The sequence below is a fragment of the Anomaloglossus baeobatrachus genome, chromosome 3, assembly GCF_048569485.1.
Source record: "Anomaloglossus baeobatrachus isolate aAnoBae1 chromosome 3, aAnoBae1.hap1, whole genome shotgun sequence".
Lineage (NCBI taxonomy): Eukaryota > Metazoa > Chordata > Amphibia > Anura > Aromobatidae > Anomaloglossus > Anomaloglossus baeobatrachus.
Window position 1 is genome coordinate 578,952,133 of NC_134355.1, and position 25,733 is coordinate 578,977,865.

Consider the following 25,733-nt stretch of genomic DNA (forward strand, 5'->3'; position numbering starts at 1 on the left):
TGCTGCAAATATCTTTACAATAGTGTGAATAGACAAAAGTACAATAGCCACGTTTAGGATGCCACTAGGTACACTGACTGTTTGCTAGTATAATGGCTTAGTTAACAAGAGTTGGAGTGTGCAATGCAGGCAGACATGCTGCAAATATCTTTACAATAGTGTGAATAGACAAAAGTACAATAGCCACGTTTAGGATGCCACTAGGTACACTGACTGTTTGCTAGTATAATGGCTTAGTTAAAAAGAGTTGGAGTGTGCAATGCAGGCAGACGTGCTGCAAATGTCTTTGCACTAGTGTGACTAGACAAAAGTCCAATAGCCACGTTTAGGATGCCACTAGGTACACTGACTGTTTGCTAGCATAATGGCTTAGTTAAAAAGAGTTGGAGTGTGCAGAGGACAGGAGGGTACAGTGCCAGGATTGTGGGGCTCTGGGTAGAGGAATGGAAGCCTGCCTTTCTATTCCCTCCTAATGGTGAAATGCAGCGACGAAATCCCTGACCTTGGCTACACAGACGCTGTCTCTGTTTTCAGGACCTGTCACCTATGGCTCTGACCCTACCGGTTTGAGCCCTTAAAAGGACTGATAGAAAGTGCTCTCCCTAAGCTGTCTAACGCTGTGTATGGAGCGCATACAGCTGTATCGGCGATAGGACAAAGGACGGAGGTGCGACAGTGATGTCTGACACCAAAGACGCAGAAGAGATAATGGCGTCCTGGAGGAAAATGTCCGGTTTTATAATGCAGGGACATGTGACATGGACATCCTATCACACATGCCGTTGCTTCTATGGCTAAAAGTCCACTTAGCTGTGTGTGTGTCTGGGATTGGCTGACATGCTGGCCCGCCCCACCACACGCGCGCGCTTAGGGAAGGAAGACAAGGAAAAAAAAAAAAAAAATGGCGATCGCCATTATACAAACAGCAGTGATCTGAAGGCGCTGTTCCCGCACACTATACACTGAGATGTAATAATAGTGTGATTCACAGAGTGACTTACACTATTACAGCGGAAAGCCAGCTAGGAATTAGCTGTTTTTTTGCTGCTAGAACCGTTCTCGAACGTTTCTAGAACTATCGAGCTTTTGCAAAAAGCTCGAGTTCTAGTTCGATCTAGAACAGGCCCCAAAATCACTCGAGCCTAGAACTGGAGAACCTCGAACCGCGCTCAACTCTAGTGCTGAGCACACTGGTGCTAACTATGTACAATTAGAGTGTTGGCCACCCATAGTCCAGTGGCCCAATTGTCCATTTACTTAATCACCTAAAACAAAACATTAAAATACCAGACATTTTCACATAACTATTTACACTCTGTTAGGTATTTTACTTTCTATGTTCTATACCTTGGAGGGGGCTGTCCCCGAGTGCTACGTTGGGACCGGCGTAGCTCTGGGGTTTCTCCCTGACTATTTGGAGTGTCTGCCCCCCCCTAACCTGACCCTGACAGGGATGCATGTTGGTTGCCTACGGGGTCTCAGATTCGCCAAGGGTACGGCAGGTTCACCACTGGCAGGGGGTTGAGCCTCCTGTTCTACTGCTGGCGTGTCATCTTGTGTTGGAGCGGACGGTTCTTTAGGTGGATCTGGAACCTCTTCTGTTTCTGGCTCGACCAACTGCGGGAACGTCAAGACTGGTACCACTATGCCATTGTTTATTCGGGTCCAAGTTTTGGGGAATTTTCCAAGGATTGTTTGGATCATCTCTTCCTCTTTTTCTTGACTTTGGGGACTTTCTTGTACTTCTACTTCTTTTTGGGTTCTGCACCGTTCAGGGCACGCTTTCAGGCGGTCTCGAGAAACTGCTTGATAGGTCTTGCCTTCATCTTTGCTTATGAGGCATACCTTACTATTGTCAAAGGTGGAGGGAATAATGGTGTAGGGTTCATTCTCCCACTGATCATCTAATTTATGCGCCCTCTGCTTTTTCTTGAGGACCTGTTCTCCAGGTGTTAAGGGAGTTGCTGGGGCTGTTTGATTGTAGTTCTGCTCTTGTCTCGTTCTTGCTTGGGACAGGCTCCTTTCTACGCATTCCTGGACCTTGCGGTACTGCTGTTGTCGCTCTGTATCCCAATCTTCTATCTCCTGAAACGCTTCAGGTGACACAGTCCCCATCTCAAAGTCTACAGGTAACTTGCCAGGTCTTGCTCGCATCAGGTAAGCAGGGCTGCAGTTGGTCGAATTTACTGGGATATGGTTGTACAGGTCTACAAGATCTGGTAACTTCTCTGGCCATTGATTTCTTTCTTCCAGAGGTAGAGTCTTCAGCAGATCAATAACCACATGGTTCATCTTCTCGCACAATCCATTGGTTTGGGGGTGGTACGGTGTTGTTCGGATTTTCTTACAGCCGTACATGTTACAGAACTCTTGGAACACTTCGGCCTCGAATGCAGGACCTTGATCAGTCAGTACCCTTTCCGGATAACCGTGAGGACGACAAAAGTATGCCTGAAATGCTCTAGCTGCTGTTCTGGCTGTCTGGTCCTTCACAGGCACTACTACCAGGAAACGAGAGTAATGGTCCACAATGGTGAGGGCGTACACATAGCCTGACTGGCTTGGTGTTAACTTCACGTGGTCCAGGGCCACCAACTCCAGGGGCTGCTTCGTGACAATTGGCTGTAGGGGAGACCTCTGGCTGGCATCATCCTTCCGCCTCAGGTTACACGGACCACAGTCTCGGCACCATTTCTCGATCATCTTTCTCATGTGCACCCAGTAGAACCGATCGCGGAGTAGGGTCTCCAACTTCTTCCACCCGAAGTGTCCTGCTTTATCATGGTAAGCTGCTAGGACCATTGGAGCATCCCTCTGTGGGACCACTATCTGCCAGACGAGTTCATTCGTTCGCCAGTTGACATATCTCTTGCAGAGCTTGCCTTGGTAGGTGAACAGTCGTCCCCTCTCCTTCCACAACTGCTCGGCTTCTTGTGGAGCGTCTGGACCGAGATGGGTCTCAGCTTGTGCTAGCTTTTGTTTGACCAATCGCACGGCCGGGTCACCGTTCTGTGTCTCTTCCCAATTATGGTGGAGTAATGGGTTGACCGAGACCTCGTGCTGGCTCGAGCGCTTCAGTCCTACAGCATGCTCACACTGGGAAACACCTTGGTGATGGAAAGCCGGTAACTATCTCTTCGAGTTCATCCAGGTCTTCTCCAGACTCGGGTAAGTGAGGCATTCTGGACAGCGCATCAGCATTGTTATTCTTCTTGCCAGCCCGGTACTTGATGGTAAAGTCAAAGTTAGACAGCCGGGCCATCCATCGCTGTTCCAACGCACCTAACTTGGCTGTTGCCAGATGTATCAACGGATTCTTGTCCGTGAAGATGGTGAACTTGGCCGATGCCAGATAGTGCTTGAAGCGTTCAGTCACTGCCCAAACAATAGCGAGGAACTCTAGCTTGAAGGAACTGTAGTTTTCTGGATTCCTTTCTGTGGGCCGAAGCTTCCTACTGGCGTAAGCTATCACCTTCTCTCTGCCTCCCTGCACCTGGGACAGAACTGCTCCCAGTCCCACGTTGCTGGCATCTGTATACAGTACAAACGGCTGGCTGTAGTCAGGGTAGGCCAGAATTTCTTCTCCCGTGAGAGCCCCTTTCAGCCGGACAAAAGATGTTTCTATTTGGCTGTTCCATTCAAATGGAGGGCTCTGCTTTTTAGCCTGCTTTGGCTGACCCACCAGGAGATCTTGAAGAGACGCTGCTATCTTTGTGAAACCATCAATGAACCTTCGGTAGTAGCCCACCAGCCCAAGGAACTGCCGCACCTCCTTTACCGTGGTGGGTCTTGGCCAGTCCTTGATTACGGTGACTTTCTCCGGATCAGGTGCCACACCTTCTGCGCTGACCACATGACCCAGGTACTGTACCTTTGGCTTCAAGAGGTGACATTTGGACGAATTTATCTTCAGGCCATACTCCGACAGGGACTCAAACACTTCTGCTAAGTGCCTCAGGTGATCTTCGTAGGTCTTGGAGTAGACTATGACGTCATCCAGGTACAATAGCACGGTTTCAAAGTTGTGATGGCCCAAGCAGCACTCCATCAATCTCTGAAATGTCCCTGGGGCATTGCAGAGCCCGAACGGCATACAATTGAACTCACAGAGACCCATTGGTGTCGTGAATGCAGTCTTCTCTTTGTCCGCCTCTGCCACGGGAACCTGCCAATACCCACTGGTGAGATCCAGGGTGGAGAAATAATTAGCTGATTTTAAGGCCGTTAGTGACTCTTCTATTCTGGGTAGTGGATAAGCATCTTTATGTGTAATGCGGTTAATTTGTCTGTAATCTACGCACATTCTCATTGTACCATCTTTTTTCTTTACGAGCACTAGTGGAGCTGCCCAAGGGCTACAGCTATCTCTGATAACCCCAGCCTCCTTCATTTCCCGTAACATTTCTTTGGCACGCTGATACTGTGCTGGGGGTACAGGGCGGTATCTCTCTTTAATGGGATGATGATCACCCGTGGGGATTTGATGTTTAACCCCTTTTACCTGCCCAAAATCTAGGGGGTGTTTGCTGAAGACCCGCTCGTACTCCTGTACCACCCGGTAAACCCCATGCTTTTGGTGTGAGGGGGTGGAGTCGGTGCCCACATGTAATTTTTGGCACCAGTCTTCCAGCTGCCCCTTGGAGCCATTGTCTTCCGCCTGGTCGGACGGGATCAAGGGTTCCACTGCTTTGATGGTATTGTTACTGACAGTGTACAGTTTTGCTACAGTGGTGTACCGGGGCAATTTGGCTTCCTCCTCCCCACAATTCAGGACACGGACGGGCACTCTCCCCTTGCGGACGTCTGCTACCCTTCTGGCTATCAGGACTCCAGGCCTACTGTCTGAATACACCGGTTCTACCAAGGTCTGGTAATCCTGACCCTTGAGGCCTATTGCTGCCCGACACCATATCAACATTTCACTTCTTGGGGGTATTGCAATGGGGAGGGGGTCACTTACCCTCACACTGCCAATTTCTCCTCCGGCCAGCTCTACCTGCTGCCTCCTCATCAGGGCTCTGATCTCCCTCTGTAGGGCACGCTGCTGCCCGGAGCTGGCAGTTTCATACGCCTGTTGCAACAAAATTATCACTTCGGCAATACAATTTTCTATCACATTTGTACCAATGGTTAGCAGTGGGTCAGATTCTTTGCGATCAATATCTACAATTATCATCCCCTGACATGGCAATTCTACCCGCCCCAATTTAATGGTTACTTCTTTATACCCAATTTGAGGTAAGGGCTGACCATTACTGGCCACAATTGTTAAATCATCATCTGGGCCATGGTCAATGTCTGAATCAGCCCAATATCTTTTGTACAGTTTATAAGGGATGGTTGTTACCTGGGACCCCGTATCCAGGAGGGCATTCAAAGGGATCCCACCCAGCACAATAGGAAGGACTGGGCGTCCTCCCACATACTTGCTGCGACTGGGGGTTGAGCCGGGCTTCCTTACACCTGGGGGTCGGCTCCTGGCCCCAGGCTCGGCCCATTTAAAGGACAGTGTCTTGCAATATGGCCCGCCTGGCTGCAGCGGCGGCAGATCGGTTGTCCCGTTGAATCATACCGGTCTGTGTCTTTTCCTCGGGTCGGCGGAATCCTCCTCTGTCGCATCCATGGGACGTCATCTGGGCTGGAGGCCAACTCGATTCTTGCAGGCGATGGGGTCACTTGTAGAGGCTGCACGGTCTTGGCAAGGGCAGCTACAGTCTTGGTCAGCTCCTGGACTTGCTGTCTGAGCTCTGCAGCGGGATCCTTATCCAGGGACTGCGCCTCAGCCCCTGCAGCGGCTCGTGTTGCAGGCACCACCCCGGGGTACGTGATAGCATGAGGCCAGAGGGGTACTGGGTCATTCGGTGTAGATTCCCTCAGTACCCGGATGGCCTGGTCCTTAAACTTTGCAAAGTCCAGAGCAGGGTTCTGCAGGACCATGATACGCAGCTGGGTCCTGTGGGCATCTGACAGGAGCCCTTCTATGAACTGCTCAGTTAGGAGTTTGTCTTCTTCACGTACACTCTCTGGGTCCACCTGTTTAATTGCTTTCAGGGCCTCCTGCAAGTTTAAGGCATAGTCCCTTATGCTGTCTGTGGCCCGTTGTTTGCACCCAAAGAATCTCATCTTTATTTCTGCTGCGGTGCGGGTGTCGAAAGTACTCTTTAACTTGGCCAGTATCTGGGTTGCTGTCCCTTTATCTGTATCAGGCCAGGACTTCACTTCACGCAGCCTTTCTCTGAAGTCGCTCAGGGTATGGGACTCCCCGGAGTACTGCGGCAGCCATTCTGCTCTTGGGATGTACGGCATTGGGATTGGAATTACCGGGGCTACCGCGGGGGCTGGGGCGACGGCGACTGGGATTACATCGGCCGGCGCTGCTGCGTCTTGAACTACTACAGCCACCGGCTCTCCCTCGGTGTCGGACATCTTCCTCCCCCTTAGTGAACCTTACCAGGCTCCGCTCTCTTTTTACAATCTCTTCTGGGTAGCGCGGGGTTAACGACCCTCCGCTCTGATGGCGCGCTCCCTTCGCGCTCTTTTTCGGGCACGCCCCCCTTCTTCCTCACTTAGCGAAGCTAATGGCGGCGGCAGTCTTCAAAAGTAAACACACAGTCTTTTCAAAGGAGCACAGTACCCGGTGGGCGCCGGGCACGAAATCCTGTTTGTGACGCCAAAGTTGACTCGCCCACCCCAGGGCTACGGGACACCCGGTGCCGGGCCAGACTAGTCCGGGGGTAGTCAGTGGTGGCGGGGCCCGACTCCGTGGCCCTGGTGGGTGTCAGTTTAAATATGGCTGGTGACTTGGGAGCAATTAAAGTATTTGTTTCGTGACGCCACCTGTGGTTTGCGGCTATTAAGCCGCCGCTGCTGGGTGAGGCCTCCGGGGTGATGGTATGGCAGCAATGGTGGTACTGCTCCCCACAGGTGGAGCGTGCCCCGGGGACACTGTTGGTGCTCGTGAAAGTCTATGGTGTTGTGTGGATAACACGGTGCAGGGCCGACAGGCAATGAAAGAACCAGGCACAAACAACAGTCTCTTTACCTTCTCTTCTTTTACTTTAAGAACAGTCCAGTCCTGGGAGACCGTCACAGGTGGTGAAGGGGATCCGGTCGGCCTGGAAGTACTTGGGGTGATCTTTTTGGCCAGCTGAGTATGAGGCCTACTCCTGTTCTTTTCTTTACTATTACAGGACCCTGCTCTTTGGATCTAGCAATGGCCCTCTTGCTGCTGGGACCGGTGGTACATCCCTTTCCCTCTGTGGTAGGCTGCGCAGGCCCTCTCTGGTGCTTCTCTGCTGGAGTCCACACCGGGCCCTGATGATGCAGCTGTACCGTCGGGCTGTTTATGGGCCAGGTGCTTGCAGCTCTCCTGCCCTTCGGATTCGGCTACCAGGGAGTATTTTAAGCCCTGGTGGCCACAGACTTCGATGTCCGAGTCTCTTCTCTGCCTCTCTGCTACTCCTGCTTCCCTGGGCCAAGCTGCTCCAGCTCTAGGCCCCAGATCCACAGGACAGCACACTCTGCGTCTGCTTCCTATCACTTCTCTCTACAGACTGAACACTACTTCCTCCCTCAGGTCAGACTTAAGGAATGCTCCCTGGAATTCCAGGTTCAGAGCTCCCGCTGCTGGCCGGAGGGAGAACTGCGTTGGATATTACACTTACTGGCCAATGGACCTCCCAATTACCTCCAGGCTCAGCATTAACCCTTTGGGAGGGCAATGCTGTTGTGGCGACTAGGTCCTGGGGCGCCACATGTGCGTCATGGGCAAATCGCTGCCCATGGCGAACAATATCGCCGGTACGCGTTACACATACTTACCTTCCTAGCGACGTCGCTGTGGGCGGCAAACAACCTCTTTTTTAAGGGGGAGGTTCGTGCGCCGTCACAGCGACGTCACACAGCGGCCGCCAATAGAAGCGGAGGGGCGGAGACCAGCCAAATTAACAACACACCCACCTTATTGCTGGAGGACGCAGGAACGCTGTTGTTCGTCATTCCCGGGGTGTCACACATAGTGATGTGTGCTGCCTCAGGAACGACGAACAACCTGCGTCCAGCACCAGCAACGATATTTTGGTAATGAACGACGTGTCAACGATCAACTATTGGGTGAGTATTTTTGATCGTTAGCGGATGCTCGTAGGTGTCACATGCAACAACGTCGCTAACGAGGCCGGATGTGCGTTACGAATTCCGTGACCCCAACGATATCTCGTTAGCGATGTCGTTGCGTGTAAAGCGGCTTTACAGAGGCAGAAGTCAGAAATAGACGGAATAATGTGAAGCCCAGGGTTATACCAGAAATAATTACGTCAACCCATTTAATGGGCTATGTCAAATCTCTTCTCTCTAAGACCATTCCAAACATATCAGATCTGGATCTCTCGATTGACAGAATACACCGATTGCCACAACCATCTTTCCTGTCTGAACAAATCCCAAGAGATAGAATTCTAAAGGCCCCGTTACACGCAAAGACATCGCTAACGAAATGTCGCTGGGGTCACGGAATTCGTGACACACATCCGGCCTCGTTAGCGACGTCGTTGCATGTGACACTTACAAGTGACCGCTAACGATCCCAAATACTCACCAAATCGTTGATTGTTGACATGTCGTTCATTTTCAAAATATTGTTACTCGTTTGGGACGCAGGTTGTTCGTCGTTCCTGAGGCAGCACACATTGCTACGTGTGATACCCCGGGAACGACGAACAACAGCGTAACTGCGTCCTCCGGCAACAAGATGGGAGTGACATTCATACGGCTGCTCTCCGCTCCTCCGCTTCTATTGGTGGCCTGCGGTCTGACGTCGCTGTGACGCCGCACGAACCGCCCCCTTAAAAAAGAGGTTGTTCGCCGGCAACAGCGACGTCGTTAGGAAGGTAAGTTCGTGTGACGTGTACTTGCGATATTGTTCGCCACGGGCAGCGATTTGCCTGTGATGCACAAACGACGGGGGTGAGTGCGATCGCTAGCGATGTCGCAGCGTGTACAGCTGCCTTTAGGCTTAATTTCTATTCCCCGATAGACAAGCTGATTCAATATATGAGAAGGAATAAGACACTCCCAACACCTTACGAGAATATTAAAGTGTTTGGAGACTTCTCTAAAGACACAATGACCTTCAGGAATTCATTCTCCGCAATCACCGAGAAATTAAGGCAGAGGAAAATTATACATAAATGGGGCTTTCCTCTGAAACTCCTGATCCTCGTTAAAGGGAAATTTAAACCAAGTTTTACACCTAAAGAAGAAATTAACTTTCTTACTTTGCTAGACAACTCGGAAACACGGGATGAGCAAGAACAACTATTGTGAAGCCCCTCTCACCTTCAGGTTGCCTCGGGGTCTCCAGGGACATCATGTGCCATGGATCTTCTGGCAACAGGTTGGTCAGGTTAACTTCTATGAGAATCATGACGTCACTCTCGGTATTTGCGGTCAGTGGGTGACTGCCACTACAGTTTAGGGAGCGACTGGGGCTGATGGTAGATGCAGTTAGTTGGTGTGGCTTCCCGAGCGTGAGGCTGGCCCAAGGGCTCAGGTTTAAGTGTGTAGTACCACAGGTCGCAGAAGATCTCACACACAGGCAGCAATCTCTTTCAGGGTTTTTACTCACTTTTTGGTGGTAGAGTGAGGCAACCTGGACGATGCTATGATGAACCAGGAGGGGAACCAGGTGTCCTTCAGGCTGTTCCAGGGGTGACTGCTGACTCACCTTCCTAGCCCTTCTAGTTTTGAGGTCACCCCGACTTGGAGTGCTTCGGGATCACCCAGGGAAGATGTAACTGCTTCTTCTCCCCTTTCTTACCTATTTGCTGACAGCGTGGACCAAGGATAAGATGGCTCCAGGCTCGATCCTCCTTATGGGCCCCCTCATTGCTGTTGATGCTGCGGGTTCTGTGTGGTTTGGTGAGGTACATCCAGCACCCTCACCAGCAGGTTTAGCAGGCCAAGTAGATGGGTTCCTGCTCTGAGGACCTGTTTCCCCGTGCAGGCCTGGTCTACCGGTAGTCCCCTTACTCAGCCACCTCTTCACTACTTCTCTAGGTGGTTTTCAGGCGGCACCACTGGGTAGCCGCTCTCCCCCACCAGCAGCCACTACAGGTGCAGGGTCTGGCTAGTTTCCTGCTCTTCAGCCCTACACTCCAGACTCGGCTGCTCCACTCCTACTCCTCTGACTGCCACTGCACAACTCTCTGTCTCCAGTCCCACTACCTACCACTAGCTGGGATACGAGGGCTCCGCCCCCTCCCTGGGTCTGCTCAGGGGTCCCCTCTAAGCTGTGTATGTGTTCCTGGTTACTTCATGTCTGTGTGTCCACACCCTAGTCAGCCTTTGGGATTACCTGTTTTGTACTCACTCAGCCTGAATGCAATACTCAGTGGTGCCTGACCAGGTCAGGCGCGGGACACTATCTACTTGATTTAATCCTTCATTTTAACCTGTAAATTGCCTGGATTTGTTGCTATGAACAACATATGAAATCTCCGGAGCCTTGAATGCTGCGTGTGGAGGTATAACCTTGCACAAACTTTCCCCTCGCAAAGTAACCTTCCTTTGTGGTTACTCGGGGAGAACGTTGATTTTTTTTCCTTTTTTGGTTAATTGTTCATTTACTTTGTTAACCCTTTTCTTCCTTTTAGGATAATAATCAAACAAGTGGTTTTCTTTTAGGTTTTCACATTCCAGTGATGGAAATCCCTCTTGTCATCTTCGCTCTCCTGTAATTTAAGAATGTACTCAAAAAATACTCTTCTACAATGTTAATGGTTTGAAGAGTCCTAGACGAAGATTCTGGCATGGAGGGATATTAGATCTTTTAAAGCGGATATAGTTTGCCTTCAAGAGCTTAAGTTTGTCAGAGACTCACATCCAAAATTTAGTGACAACAATTATCCACATGTATTTTCTTCATTACACACCAGCAAGAAGGCAGGTATTGTTACTCTCATTAGTAACTCAGTGTCATTTCAGTTGATCTCCACGATGGTGGATAACCAGGGTAGGTATCACATTTTTACCTGATTGATTAATAATCAGCTGTGCACAATTGCTAACATCTATGCACCTAAAGCTGGTGTCTCACACACAGCGACAACGACAATGACGTCGCTGCTATGTCACCATTTTCTGTGACGTTGCAGCGACGTCCCGTCGCTGTCGCTGTGTGTGACATCCAGCAACGACCTGGCCCCTGCTGTGAGGTCGCCGGTCGTTGCTGAATGTCCAGCTTCATTTTTTGGTCGTCACTCTCCCGCTGTGACACACACATCGCTGTGTGTGACAGCGAGAGAGAGCGACGAAATGAAGCGAGCAGGGAGCAGGAGCCGGCGTCTGGCAGCTGCGATAAGCTGTAACCAGCGTAAACATCGGGTAACCAAGGGAAGACCTTTCCCTGGTTACCCGATATTTACCTTCGTTACCAGCCTCCGCCCTTGCTGCCAGCGCCGGCTCCTGCTCTGTGCACATGTGGCTGCAGTACACATCGGGTAATTAACCCTATGTGTACTGTAGCAAGGAGAGCAAGGAGCCAGCGCTAAGCAGTGTGCACGGCTCCCTGCTCTCTGCACTGTGACATGTAGCTGCAGTACACATCGGGTTAATTAAACCGATGTGTACTCTACCTAGGAGAGCAAGGAGCCAGCGCTAAGCGCGGCTCCCTGCTCTCTGCATATGTAGCACAGCGACGTTATGATCGCTGCTGCGTCGCTGTGTTTGACAGCTAAGCAGCGATCATAACAGCGACTTACAAGGTCGCTGTTACGTCACAGAAAATGGTGACGTAACAGCGACGTCGTTGTCGCTGTCGCTTAGTGTGAACCCAGCTTTAGGCCTCTGCCACACTCACGTGAAATTCACGCACGTGCCGAGAGACACGTATTTTCCCTGCGTGTTGCGTGCAGGTAAGTACGTGTCTCTGGTACGTGCGTGACACGTGTGTTCTACGTGTGCTATCCGCGATAGCACACGTAGAATCGGTAATTATTATACTCACCTGGTCCTTCCTGATGTCCGCGCTGCTATCCGTGGTGCTGATCCTCGGTCTCCAGCCCTCCCGTCTCCCCGCTGCTGCTGCTGCCAGGCAGTGAAGTGAATATTCAATGAGAATAATGAGCGGCGGTCGGCAGCAAGAGGCAGCAGCGGCAGAGACAGGAGGGCTGGAGAAGGTGAGTTAATGTTTTGTTTTTTTTTCACTGACATGTGTGTTTTCTCCGGCGCGTGTCACACGGGACCGCATCCACACTACACCCGTGTGGTACGGGTGCGGGCCGTGTGACACCCGTGCTGCCAGAGAAAACACTGACATGTCAGCGCTTTGAAAATCGCACACACGTACAAACGCACACGGACACACGTTCCGTGTGGTTTTACGTGTGTGTGCCTGCTACCATAGGGTAGCATTGCTGTACATGTCTCCGTGCCGCCGGTACGTGTAAAAAATGCCAAACACGTACCGGAGGCACGGATGTGTGGCGCTAGCCTTACACAGGACAGATTAGATTCCTTAGCAAAATCATGCGCATCTGTCGGCGTGTGAATCACTAAGTGTGGATCTATAAGTGTGCAGAAAATGAATTAGTCCAGAATTGGGCCGGAAGGGACCGGAAGGTAACTGGATACATAGCCTCTGTAAACAATTTTTGTATGTGTTTTTACTTTCACTCCTATAATACTTCACTTTCTAATTTCCCCTCTAATCCCTACACCCGGTAATGAACTATTCATCTCTCCCTCCATGCACCCCACCCATCTCACCCTCTCCTCAGATCTGTTCCTCCACTTTACACCCAGTGTCTCTAGACACAACACGGCCACCTCATGGCCTCTCCTGCTCCCACCTTCTAACACTCTCTCTGCTTCTCCTCACTGCTGGGGATATCTCTCCAAATCCCGGTCCTCCGCACCACATCCCCATTGTCACATCTAACTGCCATCCACACTCTAACACTAATTTCCGCAACCCTTCTAACCTTATACATATTCACCCAGTTCCCGCTCCCCCAGTCCCACTAACAGGAGCTCTATGGAACGCTCACTCTGTCTGCAATAAACTTTCCTACATCCATGATCTTTTCATCTCTAATAAACTTTCCTTCCTCGCCATCACAGAAACCTGGCTCACCCCCTCTGACACTGTTTCTCCTGCTGCACTTTGTTATTATTATTATTATTATTATTTATTATTATAGCGCCATTTATTCCATGGCGCTTTACAAGTGAAAGAGGGTATACGTACAACAATCATTAACAGTACAAGACAGACTGGTATAGGAGGAGAGAGGACCCTGCCCGCGAGGGCTCACAGTCTACAGGGAATGGGTGATGGTACAATAGGTGAGGACAGAGCTGGTTGCGCAGTGGTCTACTGGGCTGAGGGCTATTGTAGGTTGTAGGCTTGTTGGAAGAGGTGGGTCTTGAGGTTCCTCTTGAAGCTTTCCACGGTAGGGGAGAGTCTGATGTGCTGAGGTAGAGCGTTCCAGAGTATGGGGGATGCACGGGAGAAATCTTGTACACGATTGTGGGAAGAGGAGATAAGAGAGGAGCAGAGAAGGAGATCTTGTGAGGATCTAAGGTTGCGTGCAGGTAGGTACTGGGAGACTAGGTCACAGATGTAGGGAGGAGACAGGTTGTGCATGGCTTTGTATGTCATGGTTAATGTTTTGAACTGGAGTCGTTGGGCGATGGGAAGCCAGTGAAGGGATTGGCAGAGTGGCGAGGCTGGGGAGTAGCGAGGGGAGAGGTGGATTAAGCGGGCTGCAGAGTTTAGGATAGATTGGAGGGGTGCAAGAGTGTTGGAAGGGAGGCCAGAGAGCAGGAGGTTGCAGTAGTCGAGGCGGGAGATGATGAGGGCATGCACTAATGTTTTTGCAGATTCTTGGTTAAGAAAAGCACGGATCCGGGAGATATTTTTGAGTTGTAATCGGCATGAGGTGAAGAGGGCTTGGATGTGTGGCTTGAAGGATAGAGCAGAGTCGAGGGTCACTCCAAGGCAACGAGCTTGTGAGACTGGGGTGAGTGAGCAACCATCAAGTTTGATGGAAAGGCTTGTTGGAGGAGATGAGTGAGGAGGAGGAAAGACAATGAACTCTGTTTTGTCCATGTTAAGTTTTAGGAATCGTGCAGAGAAGAAGGATGAAATAGCAGACAAACATTGTGGTATTTTGGTTAGTAGAGAGGTAATGTCAGGTCCAGAGAGGTAGATCTGTGTGTCATCGGCATAGAGATGATACTGGAAGCCGTGGGACTCTATGAGCTGTCCCAAGCCGAAGGTGTAGATGGAGAACAGCAGGGGTCCAAGAACTGAGCCTTGAGGGACACCGACAGATAGGGGGCGAGATGAGGAAGTGGTGTGAGAATGGGAGACGCTGAAAGTTCGGTCGGTTAAGTATGAGGAGATCCAAGATAGGGCCAAGTCTGTGATGCCCAGAGATGAGAGAATCTGTAGTAGGAGGGAATGGTCTACTGTGTCGAAGGCAGAAGACAGGTCCAGGAGGAGGAGGATAGAGTAGTGTCGCTTGGCTTTGGCGGTTAGTAGATCATTGGTGACTTTGGTTAGGGCAGTTTCGGTAGAATGATGTGGTCGGAAGCCAGATTGAAGCCGGTCAAAGAGGGAGCAGGAGGAGAGGTATGAGGACAATTCAAGATGGACATGCTGTTCCAGTAGTTTTGAGGCGTAGGGGAGAAGGGATATGGGGCGATAGTTTGACACAGAGGATGGGTCAAGGGAGGGCTTTTGTTATGGTGGTCTCCAACTCTCTCACACCCCCCACCCCAGTAACAAGCATGGTGGAGGAGTTGGTTTGCTCCTGTCCGACCAATGCTCCTTTACACCAATTCCACTACCACCCTCAGTTACTCTGCCGTCTTTTGAGGTGCACTCCGTCCGACTCTACTCCCCTTTCAACCTCCAATTGACTGTCATTTATCGCCCCCCAGGGCCAGCCGCTGCCTTTTTTGACCATTTCACCACCTGGCTACTACATTTCCTTTCCACCGACATCCCCACTGTCATCATGGGTGACTTTAACATCCCCATTGACACTTTTCAGTCATCTGTCTCTAAACTTCTCACTCGCTTCCTCCTTCGGCCTCACTCAATGGTCCTCTGCAGCTACTCACAAAGATGGCCGCACGCTGGACCTCATCTTCACTCGCCTCTGTTCCCTATCTAACCTCTCTAACTCGCCTCTCCCCCTATCTGACCACAACCTACTCACATTCTCTTCCCTCTCTTCTCCAAGTACACAACCCCCCCTCCACAAACTTTCACACCCCCGCAGAAATCTCAATCACCTTGACTAAAGCGGGCTTTACACGCTGCGACATCGCTAATGCGGAGTCGTTGGGGTCACGGAATTCGTGACGCACATCCGGCCGCATTAGCGATGCCGTTGCGTGTGACACCGATAAGCGATTTTGCATCGTTGCAAAAACGTGCAAAATTGCTAATCGGCGACACGGGGGTCCATTCTCAAATCTCGTTACTGCAGCAGTAACGAGGTTGTTCCTCGTTCCTGCGGCAGCACACATCGCTGCGTGTGACGCCGCAGCAACGAGGAAGCTCCCCTTACCTGCATCCCGGCCGCTATGAGGAAGGAAGGAGGTGGGCGGGATGTTACGTCCCGCTCAGCTCCGCCCCTTCGCTGTTATTGGGCGGTGGTTCAGTGACGTCGCTGTGACGCCGCACGGACCGCCCCCTTAGAAAGGAGGCAGTTCGCCCGTCACAGCGACGTCGCCGGACAGGTATGTATGTGTGACGGGTGTGACGGCTGTTGTGCGACACGGCCAGCGATTTGCCCGTGTCGCGCAACAGATGGGGGCGGGTACCCACACTAGCGATATCGGGACCGATATCGCAGTGTGTAAAGTAGCCTTTACACTCACTTTCTCAGTCCCTTCTCCCTCTCGCAGACATCGCTTCTTCACACGATGCAGATGCTGCTGCCACTTTATACAACACCACCAGCTCTCGAATCAGCTGCCCCCCTCACATACACCAAAACCCGCACAATCAACAGGCAACCCTGGCACACGGGCCAGACAAAAAAATTGAGGCAGGCTTCCAGAATTTCTGAGCGCAGATGGAAGAGGTCTCATTCCACTGAGCACTTCGTTACATACAAACAAGTTCTCACCACTTTCAAGTCTGCACTCACTGCTGCAAAACAAACCTACTTCTCATCCCTCATATCCTCTCTCTCTCACAACCCTAAACAGCTATTCAACACTTTCAACTCTCTCCTCCATCCCCCGCCACCACCTCCATCTCCTCTCATCTCAGCTGAAGACTTTGCCTCCTTCTTCAAGCAGAAGATTGACAACAGAGAAAGCTTTGGCCCACAATCACCACAGCCACTCCTCACAACTACTCAGCCTTCTTCCTCCAAATCCAGCTTCTCCCCCATGACAGAAGATCATCTTTCCACTTTACTCTCAAGATCACATCTCACAACCTGCCTGCTTGATCCACTCCCATCCTACCTCATCCCCAATCTCAACACAGTCTTCATCCCAACCCTAACCCATCTCTTCAACCTATCACTAACAACTGGTGCATTCACTTCATGCTTTAAACATGCCTCAATCACACCCATCCTCAAAAAGCCCTCCCTTGACCCTTCCTCTGTGTCAAACTATCGCCCCATATCACTTCTCCCCTATGTCTCAAAACTACTGGAACAGCATGTCCATCTTGAACTGTCCTCTCACCTCTCTTCCTGCTCTCTCTTTGACCGGTTACAATCTGGCTTCGGACCCCATCATTCCACTGAAACTGCCCTGACCAACGTCACTAACGACCTACTCACCGCAAAAGCCAAGCGACACTACTCTGTCCTCATCCTCCTGGACCTGTCCTCTGCCTTTGACACAGTGGACCACTCCCTTCTACTACAAATTCTCTCATCTCTGGGCATCACAGACTTGGCTCTATCTTGGATCTCCTCATACTTAACCAACCGATCTTTCAGCGTCTCCCACTCTCACACCACTTCCTTATCTTGCCCCCTATCTGTCGCTGTCCCCCAAGGTTCAGTTCTTGGACCCCTGCTGTTCTCCATTTACACCTTCGGCCTGGGACAGCTCATAGAGTCCCACGGCTTTCATTATCATCTCCACGCTGATGATACACAGATCTACCTCTCTGGACCTGACAACACCTCCCTACTAACTAGAATCCCACAATGTCTGTCTGCTATTTCATCCTTTTTCTCTGCTCGATCCCTAAAACTGAACATGGACAAAGCTGAATTCATTGTCTTTCCTCCTCCTCACTCAACCCCCCCACCTGACATATCCATCAATATCAATGGCTGCTCACTTTCCCCAGTGCCACGTGCTCGCTGCCTGGGAGTAATCCTAGACTCTGATCTCTCTTTCAAGCCACACATCCAAGCCCTCTTCACCTCCTGCCGCCTCCAACTTAAAAATATTTCCCGGTTCCGTACATTCCTTTCCCAAGAAGCTGCAAAAACCCTAGTACATGCCCTTATTATCTCCCGCCTGGATTATTGCAACCTCCTGCTCTGTGGCCTCCCTTCTAACAGTCTCACACCCCTACAATATATTCTAAACTTTGCTGCCCGGCTCATCCACCTATCCCCTCGCTACTCCCCGACCTCTCCTCTCTGCCAATCCCTTCACTGGCTTCCCATTGCCCAACGACTCCAGTTCAAAACACTAACCATGACATACAAAGCCATCCACAACCTGTCTCCTCCCTACATCTGTGACCTAGTCTCCCGGTACTTACCTGCACGTAACCTTCGATCCTCACAAGACCTCCTTCTCTACTTCCCTCTCATCTCCTCTTCCCACCATCGCATCCAAGATTTCTACCGTGCCTCCCCCATACTCTGGAATGCTCTGCCTCAACACATCAGACTCTCGCCTACCTTGACAAGCTTCAAAAGGAACCCGAAGACCCACCTCTTCTGACAAGCCTACAACCTGCTGTAACCATCAGTCTCCAAGTGCTCCTATCACCACTGGAATCACTGTTACCTTCACCTTCCACATCTTCTCCAGTTGTTCTTTAAGGCCCTGATATTTCTCCAGCTTCTCATATTCCTTCTTTCTGATGTTACTGTCATTAGGCACTGCCACATCTATTATCATTGCTGTCTTCTGACCCTTGTCTACTATCACGATATCTGGTTGGTTAGTTACCACTTGCTTATCTGTCTGGATCTTGAAGTCCCACAGGATTTTAGCCCTTTCATTCTCCACCACTTTTTCTGGGGTCTCCCACCTGGACGTAGGGGGACTTAGCCCATACACTGTACAGATATTCCTGTATACAATTCCCGCTACTTGGTTGTGGCGTTTGGTGTATGCTGTTCCTGCTTGCATTTTGCATCCTGCCACTATATGTTGGAGTGTTTCCGTGGTTTCAAGGCTCAGCAGAGAAATACCACCAGAAAGTATGCTAGAAGATGCCAATATATATATATATATATATATATATATATATATATATATATATTATGTTTGTGAATGCTGCTGGAGGGCAGGGAGGGCCTTTACAGGATGCCTGTGTGACGCCCTGGGCAAGCCAGGGGTCACAGGTCATCACACCACCACACCCTACACCCCAGTTAGGAACACCTAAGCTACCGAAATCCTTGTTGCCTTCCTCCAGGGGCTGATGTTCACACCAGGGGGTGGGCCAGGCGGTTGGCTCCGCCCACCGAGGAGTTCACAGCCCTGGAGGCGGGAGGAACCAGGCAGATAGAGAAAGGAGGCAGAAGTGGAAAGAACGGAGATTAGCTCAGGGGGAGCTTGAGTGAGGAGCTAAGTGAAGTGGAAGTGAAGTGGCAGAGGAGCAGAAGAAAAGAGTAGTAAAGCCTGAAGTTGGTCCGGCTGTGTACCAGGACAGTGTCAGCAAGGTCAGCAGACGGCGGTGACAGTCTGAAGGGGGACTGCTCGGAGGTTGCTGGAAGGACCGCGGACGGGTAGTGGCCCGGCGGTCTGGAGCAGTATACGAAGAACAGTCAGCACCAGGGCAGGGGCCTCTCGGACCCCGGCAAGGCTAGGAGTCGCCGTAAATTTGCCAAATCCGTCAGTGAAGGGGACGTCTGTCTCCAAACAACCAAGTCCCGATTGAAGGCAACAGTCTGACCGTAACGGAGAGACACCGCCACCGCCAGGGCACCAGTCTCTCAGGGCCAGCGCCTGCGGGCAAAGTAGGGCTCCTCCGGCCCATATCCAAGTCGGGGAGTGGGTTACCGGTGGGAACCCATCGTTACCAACAACGAAACATAAGGTGCAGGTCAAAGGGACATCACCGTCACCTACTGGGAAAGCAAGTGCAGCCGTCCGTGGGAACCGTCTTTCCAGCCGTGTGGTTTACCGAAAAACTGTGTCAACGTCTCAGGCTGAGTGAGTACCACAGTGCCGCAAGGCACAGCGCTGCCCCCGCGTCCCTACATCCCCCACCTCTTCACTGGGCCCCGGGATCACCAACCCCTACCCACGGAGGGGCAACACAACAACTGGCTTCTCCATACCATCCTTCCCGGGAACCCCATACAGAGCAGCGGTGCTGCTAACAGATCACCACAACCGTGGGTGGCGTCACGGACAATAAACAACCCCCACACCCAAAAACAACCCCCTTTCACTCACGAGCGAGGAGCGCCGCTAGAGTCCCCGGGATCCGGCCCACCGCTCGAGCCACCGAGCAGCAGCAGGCCGCAGCAGCCGCGGCAGCCGGACCCGAGCAGCAGTGGGAGAGCGCGGCATCCCCTCCTCCGCCCGCGACACCTGTAAATTCACATATGATGTTCCCCTCCCCCGCCATCACCATAAGTCCCTGAATCTCCTCTACCAATCCCAATCCTCCCCCTCCTTATTATCCCCTCCTCAGTCTATTTACAAAAAAAAAAATAAAAAAAAAATAAAAAGTTAAACCTTACGTCTCCTGTACTGGCTGTACGTACCCGCGCTGCGCCGCCTCTTCACCTCCCAGCTGACAGGTACTTTTCAAATGACACAGGCGCGTGCAGCGTGATGACGTCATCAAGGAGTGCGCGCCTGTGTCACACAGAAAAGTGCAGGGCAGTGAGCAGAGGACAGACTCCTGAGTTCCGCTCTCTACACTGTACAGAGCTGCGGATCGCCCCCTGCCCCTCACGCTGCATGCAATGAGGGCAATCTGGCCAGGAGCCCTCAGAGCCTTGAGCAGCTACAGGTCAGATTGCCCTCATTCCTGGCAGGCCATGAAAAGTCCCCCTGAACCTCAGGGCACAGTGCATCTGCAGCAGTATCTCCAGCACACGTGGCTAATTTGCATGCTCTGCAAATTAGCCACGTGTATAGAGGCAAATGCAGCACTGCCGGGACCCTCTGCTGTGATTGTGACTGGGGCCCGGTGAAGAGGGGGGAGGGCCCGGCTGGCTCGGGGCTTAATAAACTAAGTAATTGTCCCCGGCTCAGCCGGGCCCCCGGGCCCCCCCTCTTCACCAGGCCCAGTACACCAGGCACAGTAGTAATGCCCTGATGGCGGCCCTGCCCATGTTAATCAACAGACCTGAATATAGATCTCAGATAGAACAACACATTAAAAATTCTTTCAGTGACAACGAAGATGACTAAATTAGTTCCAATACTCTTTGGAACACGCATAAGACGATAATGAGGGGTGAGCTGATTAAGCTTTCCTCCCATCATAAAAAACAAAGCGGAGTTGAGATTGTTCAGATACAGGGAAAAATTAGAGATAAGGAGAGGATATTACAGAGCATACCCAACCCTTCAAGTACCATAGAGAAAGACCTGTTGAATCTAAGGATGCAATTGAAAGCCCTGTTGGTGGACAAGTTTGATAAATACATTAGGCAATCGAAAATTAATTAAAAAAATTCTATTGATAAACCAACTAAATTCATGGCAAGTAGGATCAGATCAGCAAGAATCAGACAAAGAATCAACGCCGTGAGGAGAATTGATGGAATTCTAGTTCATCATCCAAAAGATATAGTTGATACTTTTGCTGATTACTATTCAGTATTATATAATTTGAAGGATGACCCAAATACACCCCAACCAGATCCTGACTCAATTAATAGATTTTTATCTGAGGTCGAGTTGCCAAAAATATCGGAAGATGATCTTCAAAAACTAAAAGCCCCATTTACTGAGTCTGAAATAATTAGTGCTATGTTGACACTAAAACTCAAAAAGTCACCGGAACCTGACGGTTTTTTTAAACGACTATTAGGCTCTGTACGCACTAGAAAAAGGATTTTTCTCAACAAATTTCTTGAGAGTCTAAAAGATTAGAGCACTTGTGTTAAAAAAACGCACCAATAACGCATGCGACTATTAGGCCCTGTGTGCACGCTGCGGTTTCTACTGTGGTTTTGCTGTGGTTTTGCTGAAGAAAATGTTCAGAACCTTTCTGCAGTCCTTCCCCAGCAAAACCAATGGTAAAAAAAAATGCTGTGCGCACACGGCGATTTTTTCACCAACAGGTTTTGCTGCATGTTTTCTGCAGCAAAAAGAATTGCATGTCACTTCTTTTCCGCAGGTACCTGCGGTTTTTGCCATAGATAATGGTCAAAAACCGTAGGGAACAGCCTGCGGAAAAAACGCGGCAAAACCGAGGCAAAACCGCATGCGGTTTTCGGGTGCGGCTTGCTGCATTTTTTTACCGCAGGTGTGGTAATCTTTCAGAGGGTCCGGAATTTTCTCAAAAAAATTCCATTTTCTAGTGCGCACAGGGCCTTAGGCCCTGTGTACACTAGAAAAAGGATTTTTCTCAAGAAATGTATTGAGTCTGAAAGATTAGCGCACTTGCATTAAAAAAGCGCACCAATAACGCATGCATTTTTAACATATTTTTACCGCATTTTTGATGTATTTGTGATGCGTTTTTTATGCATTTTTCCCGCAGGTTGGTCCTTGCGATATTTTTCCATTATCTATGGCAAAAAACGCAAGTACCTGCAGAAAGAATATTCTTGAGGAAAAAAACGCAGTGTGCACACAGCTATTTTTTTTCCATAGGTTTTGCTGGAGAATGTCTGCAGAAAGGTTACAACCATTTTCTTAAGAAATTTCTACAGCAAAAACGCAAAAAAAACGCGGGTAAAAACGCACTGTGCGCACAGGGCCTTATAAGTCATTTCCACACCATCTAGCCCCATGTCTAGTCAAATGCTTTAACGAGTCCTCGTCTGCAGGGAAATTTCCCAAAGAGATGCTCCAGGCAACTATCACACTAAGGCTATGTGCCCACGGGAGCTTGCTTCTGTGGATTTTGGATATCCCGCAGCCGCACATAACTGCATGTCAATTATTCCTGTGGATTTACCTGCAGAAATCTGCCTTGGTCCCATACTTACCTGCCTTGATAGCAGACACCCGTCACTTTCCTCCAATGCAGAGGACGTCACGGCAGTGGAGCTAGGGGCAGGAAGCAGGAGGTGGGCAGGGCCTGCATGAGCTAGTTCAGGCCCGCCCACCTTCTCCTGCACAGTGCAGATGCTGACAGAGTGACACGGCCGGAGAGAAGTGCTGCATGATGGAGGTAAGTATGAACGCCCCGATCACTCAGCACTTGTTCTGCATTGAGGATGCAGTGCCGAAGCCATGGTATTGTATCCTCAATGCAGAATGACCGCAGCATATCCGCAGGACATTCCGCAATACAACCACAGCATGTAAACAGACAAAGTTGTGCTGCGGTTTTCTGGGAGCTCCTGCGGAATGTCCTGCAGATATAACCACAGGACACTTTCCCCGTGGGCACGTAGCCCAATTCATAAACAGGGAGGTGATGGGGAAGCTATGGGTAATTACAGACCTATATCACTTATCAACTCTGATGTAAAACTATATGCAAAGATAAATCGCCAATAGACTAAAAGCATTACTCCCAACTATAATTCAGAAAGATCAACTAGGTTTTGTTGAAGGACGTCAAACATCAGATGGCACAAGAAGAACAATTAATTTAATCCATCATATAGAGGGTAAGGGTTTACCAGCAATTCTCCTCTCTCTAGATGCAGAAAAGGCATTTGATTGTGTAAATTGATCTTATCTGAAAGGAGCTCTAAGAAAATTTGGTTTTGATGATGAGTTCATCAATAGAGTTATGGCCTTATTCATGGATCCAACTGCCAGGATATTTGCAAACAATCAGATGTCTAATATGTTCTCCATCTCTAATGGCACATGGCAAGGGTGTCCTCTCTCTCCTCTGCTGTTCGCCTTATCCATTGAACTTCTTGCTGAGCATATAAGAAGTAACCCAGACATTAAGGGTATTCACACTAGAAACACCCATCATAAAATAGGGCTCTTCGCAGATGATGTGATATTATCCCTGTCAGAACCCATTACCTCAGCTGCTGAAGTTATTAGGATACTAGAAAGGTTCTCTCAAATATCGTATTACAAGTTAAACAAAAAAAAACTAAAATCATGCACTTCACCCTCGACAATGATATTATCGAACAGATAGGTACTTCCACTTCTTTTTCATGGGAGAATGAATCTATGCCTTATCTTGGAGTGCTCCTCAATAAAAATTTAACACAAATGGTTACCAATAACATTAGTCTTCTGATTGAAAATACTCAAAAAGACTTGACATGCACCGCAAATAAAGATTTGTTGTGGTTAGGTAGGGTGGCATTCTTAAAGATGATGACATTACCAAAAAATTTATATATCCTTAGATCCATACCTTTAATGATCCCGGCAAATCAATTAAACAAACTCCAAAAAGTATCTAGTGACTTTATTTGGAACTATAAAAGGCCAAAAGGGAAATAAAACATTTTACTCAAACAGAAAAAAATGGGAGGTATAGGGCTCCCCAATATTAAAAACTATCATCTTTCTAACTAAAGGCCACTTTACACACAGAGATAAATCTGCGGCAGATCTGTGGTTGCAGTGAAATTGTGGACAATCAGTGCCAGGTTTGTGGCTGTGTACACATGTAACAATATGTCCATGATTTCACTGCAACCACAGATCTGCCAAAGATTTATCTCTGTGTGCAAAGTGGCCTTTAATTAAGGTCAGAGGCTAATAGAGGGAAGCAATTTATTTCCTTGGATGGATTTAGAGATGTCCTCTGCTAATTACCAACCCATAAAATCTTTAATTTTAACTCACTTAATCAACCCTTCTATCCCACCTCCAACTCCCCCACTTTATACGCTACAATAAGAGAATGGAGAACTTTGGACAAAACTTCGACTAATCTTAATAAAAATCATCTTCTTAGAAATACTCCCCTAAAAATGTTGCCAATTCTGGATAAATCAGAAATGCCCCAACATGGCAGGAGTCAAATCTAAAAACGATTGGAGAGATCTTTAACGGAAGAGACTTTGTATCCTTCCTGGATATAAAGATCAAACACAAGCTCCCAGACTCTTGTTTTAAGGCCCTCATCAAATTTAGCGAAATTTTAAGGACCAAATTATTATTTACAAACCCCCTTTCTGAAATAACCTGCATGTTATTCTGTAACCCAACCAGAATGTCCCTATGGTGTTGTAAAAATGTCTTCAACTACCTCAATAACGATCAAACGTTCCACAAAAGCAAATATATGCTAGATTGGGAAAAAGATTTGGGTAAGAGCTTTATGGATGAGGAATGACAGAAGGCCATTTCTCTAACCTACTCTTCAAATGTATGTGCCTCTCTCCATCAATCTCACTTCAAAATTCTCTCGTGTTGGTATCTCACTCCATGCAAACTTGCTAAATTTAATAGAGAGATGTCCCCTTTGTGTTGGAGGGATTGCAACGAGAGAGGTACTCTACTTCACATTTTCTGGAGTTGTCCAAGATTGAAGAGTCTCTGGGAAAATATTTCTAGTCTGATTAATCAGATTACTAACTCCACAATTCAGATAAATCCCCAAATGGCCCTGCTTTCACTTACTTTAGAAAAATGTGATCCTATATATAAACCTATCCTAACTCATTTTGTTCTAGTTACAAGAAATCTTATAGCTTCTAATTGGAAGAAACCTATGGTGCCCACTATCTCTGTGGTCGTAGAGACTACTTCTCTTCACAACAACTTCAATAAGTACTTTGCTACCATTAACAATGCCTTTGCCTCCTATTACCGAAGATGGGATCACTGGAATAGTTTTATACAAAGTATTACATAAATAAATATTATTTATAACTACTTAAAAACCTTTTTATAACATGAATCCTTTTATTCAAACTTTCAGTCATGCTTTCTTGACAATATGCTTATATTCCTAGAATAAAAAATTAAAAAAAAAAAAAGGAGGGGGCCCAAAGTGGATTACCAGCCAAAGTAAAGCGGACAGCTGGGGTCTGGTATTCTCAGGGTGGGAAGAGCCATGATTATTTGGCCCTTCCAACCCTAAAAATAACAGGCCACAGCCGTCCCAGAAGTGGCACATCCATTAGATGCGCCAACCGTGGCTCTTTGCCCTGACTCATCCCGTTGGCCTGCTGCGGTGGCAAATGGGGTAATAAATAAGGTTGATAACAGCTCTAATGTTGAAAAAACAAAAAAGCTAGCACTAAATGTGCACTACAGCACTACAAATTCCAACTGTACTTATTATAAATTTGAGATTTTTTGCAAAAAAATTGCAATTTCTTGAGCCACCCCGCCACTCCACGGCAAATCTCTATTGGGGCAGTCCTACACTAAAATATTTTTTTAAAATGTGCCAAACAGCCTCACATATGAAATAGTAGAACTGCTCT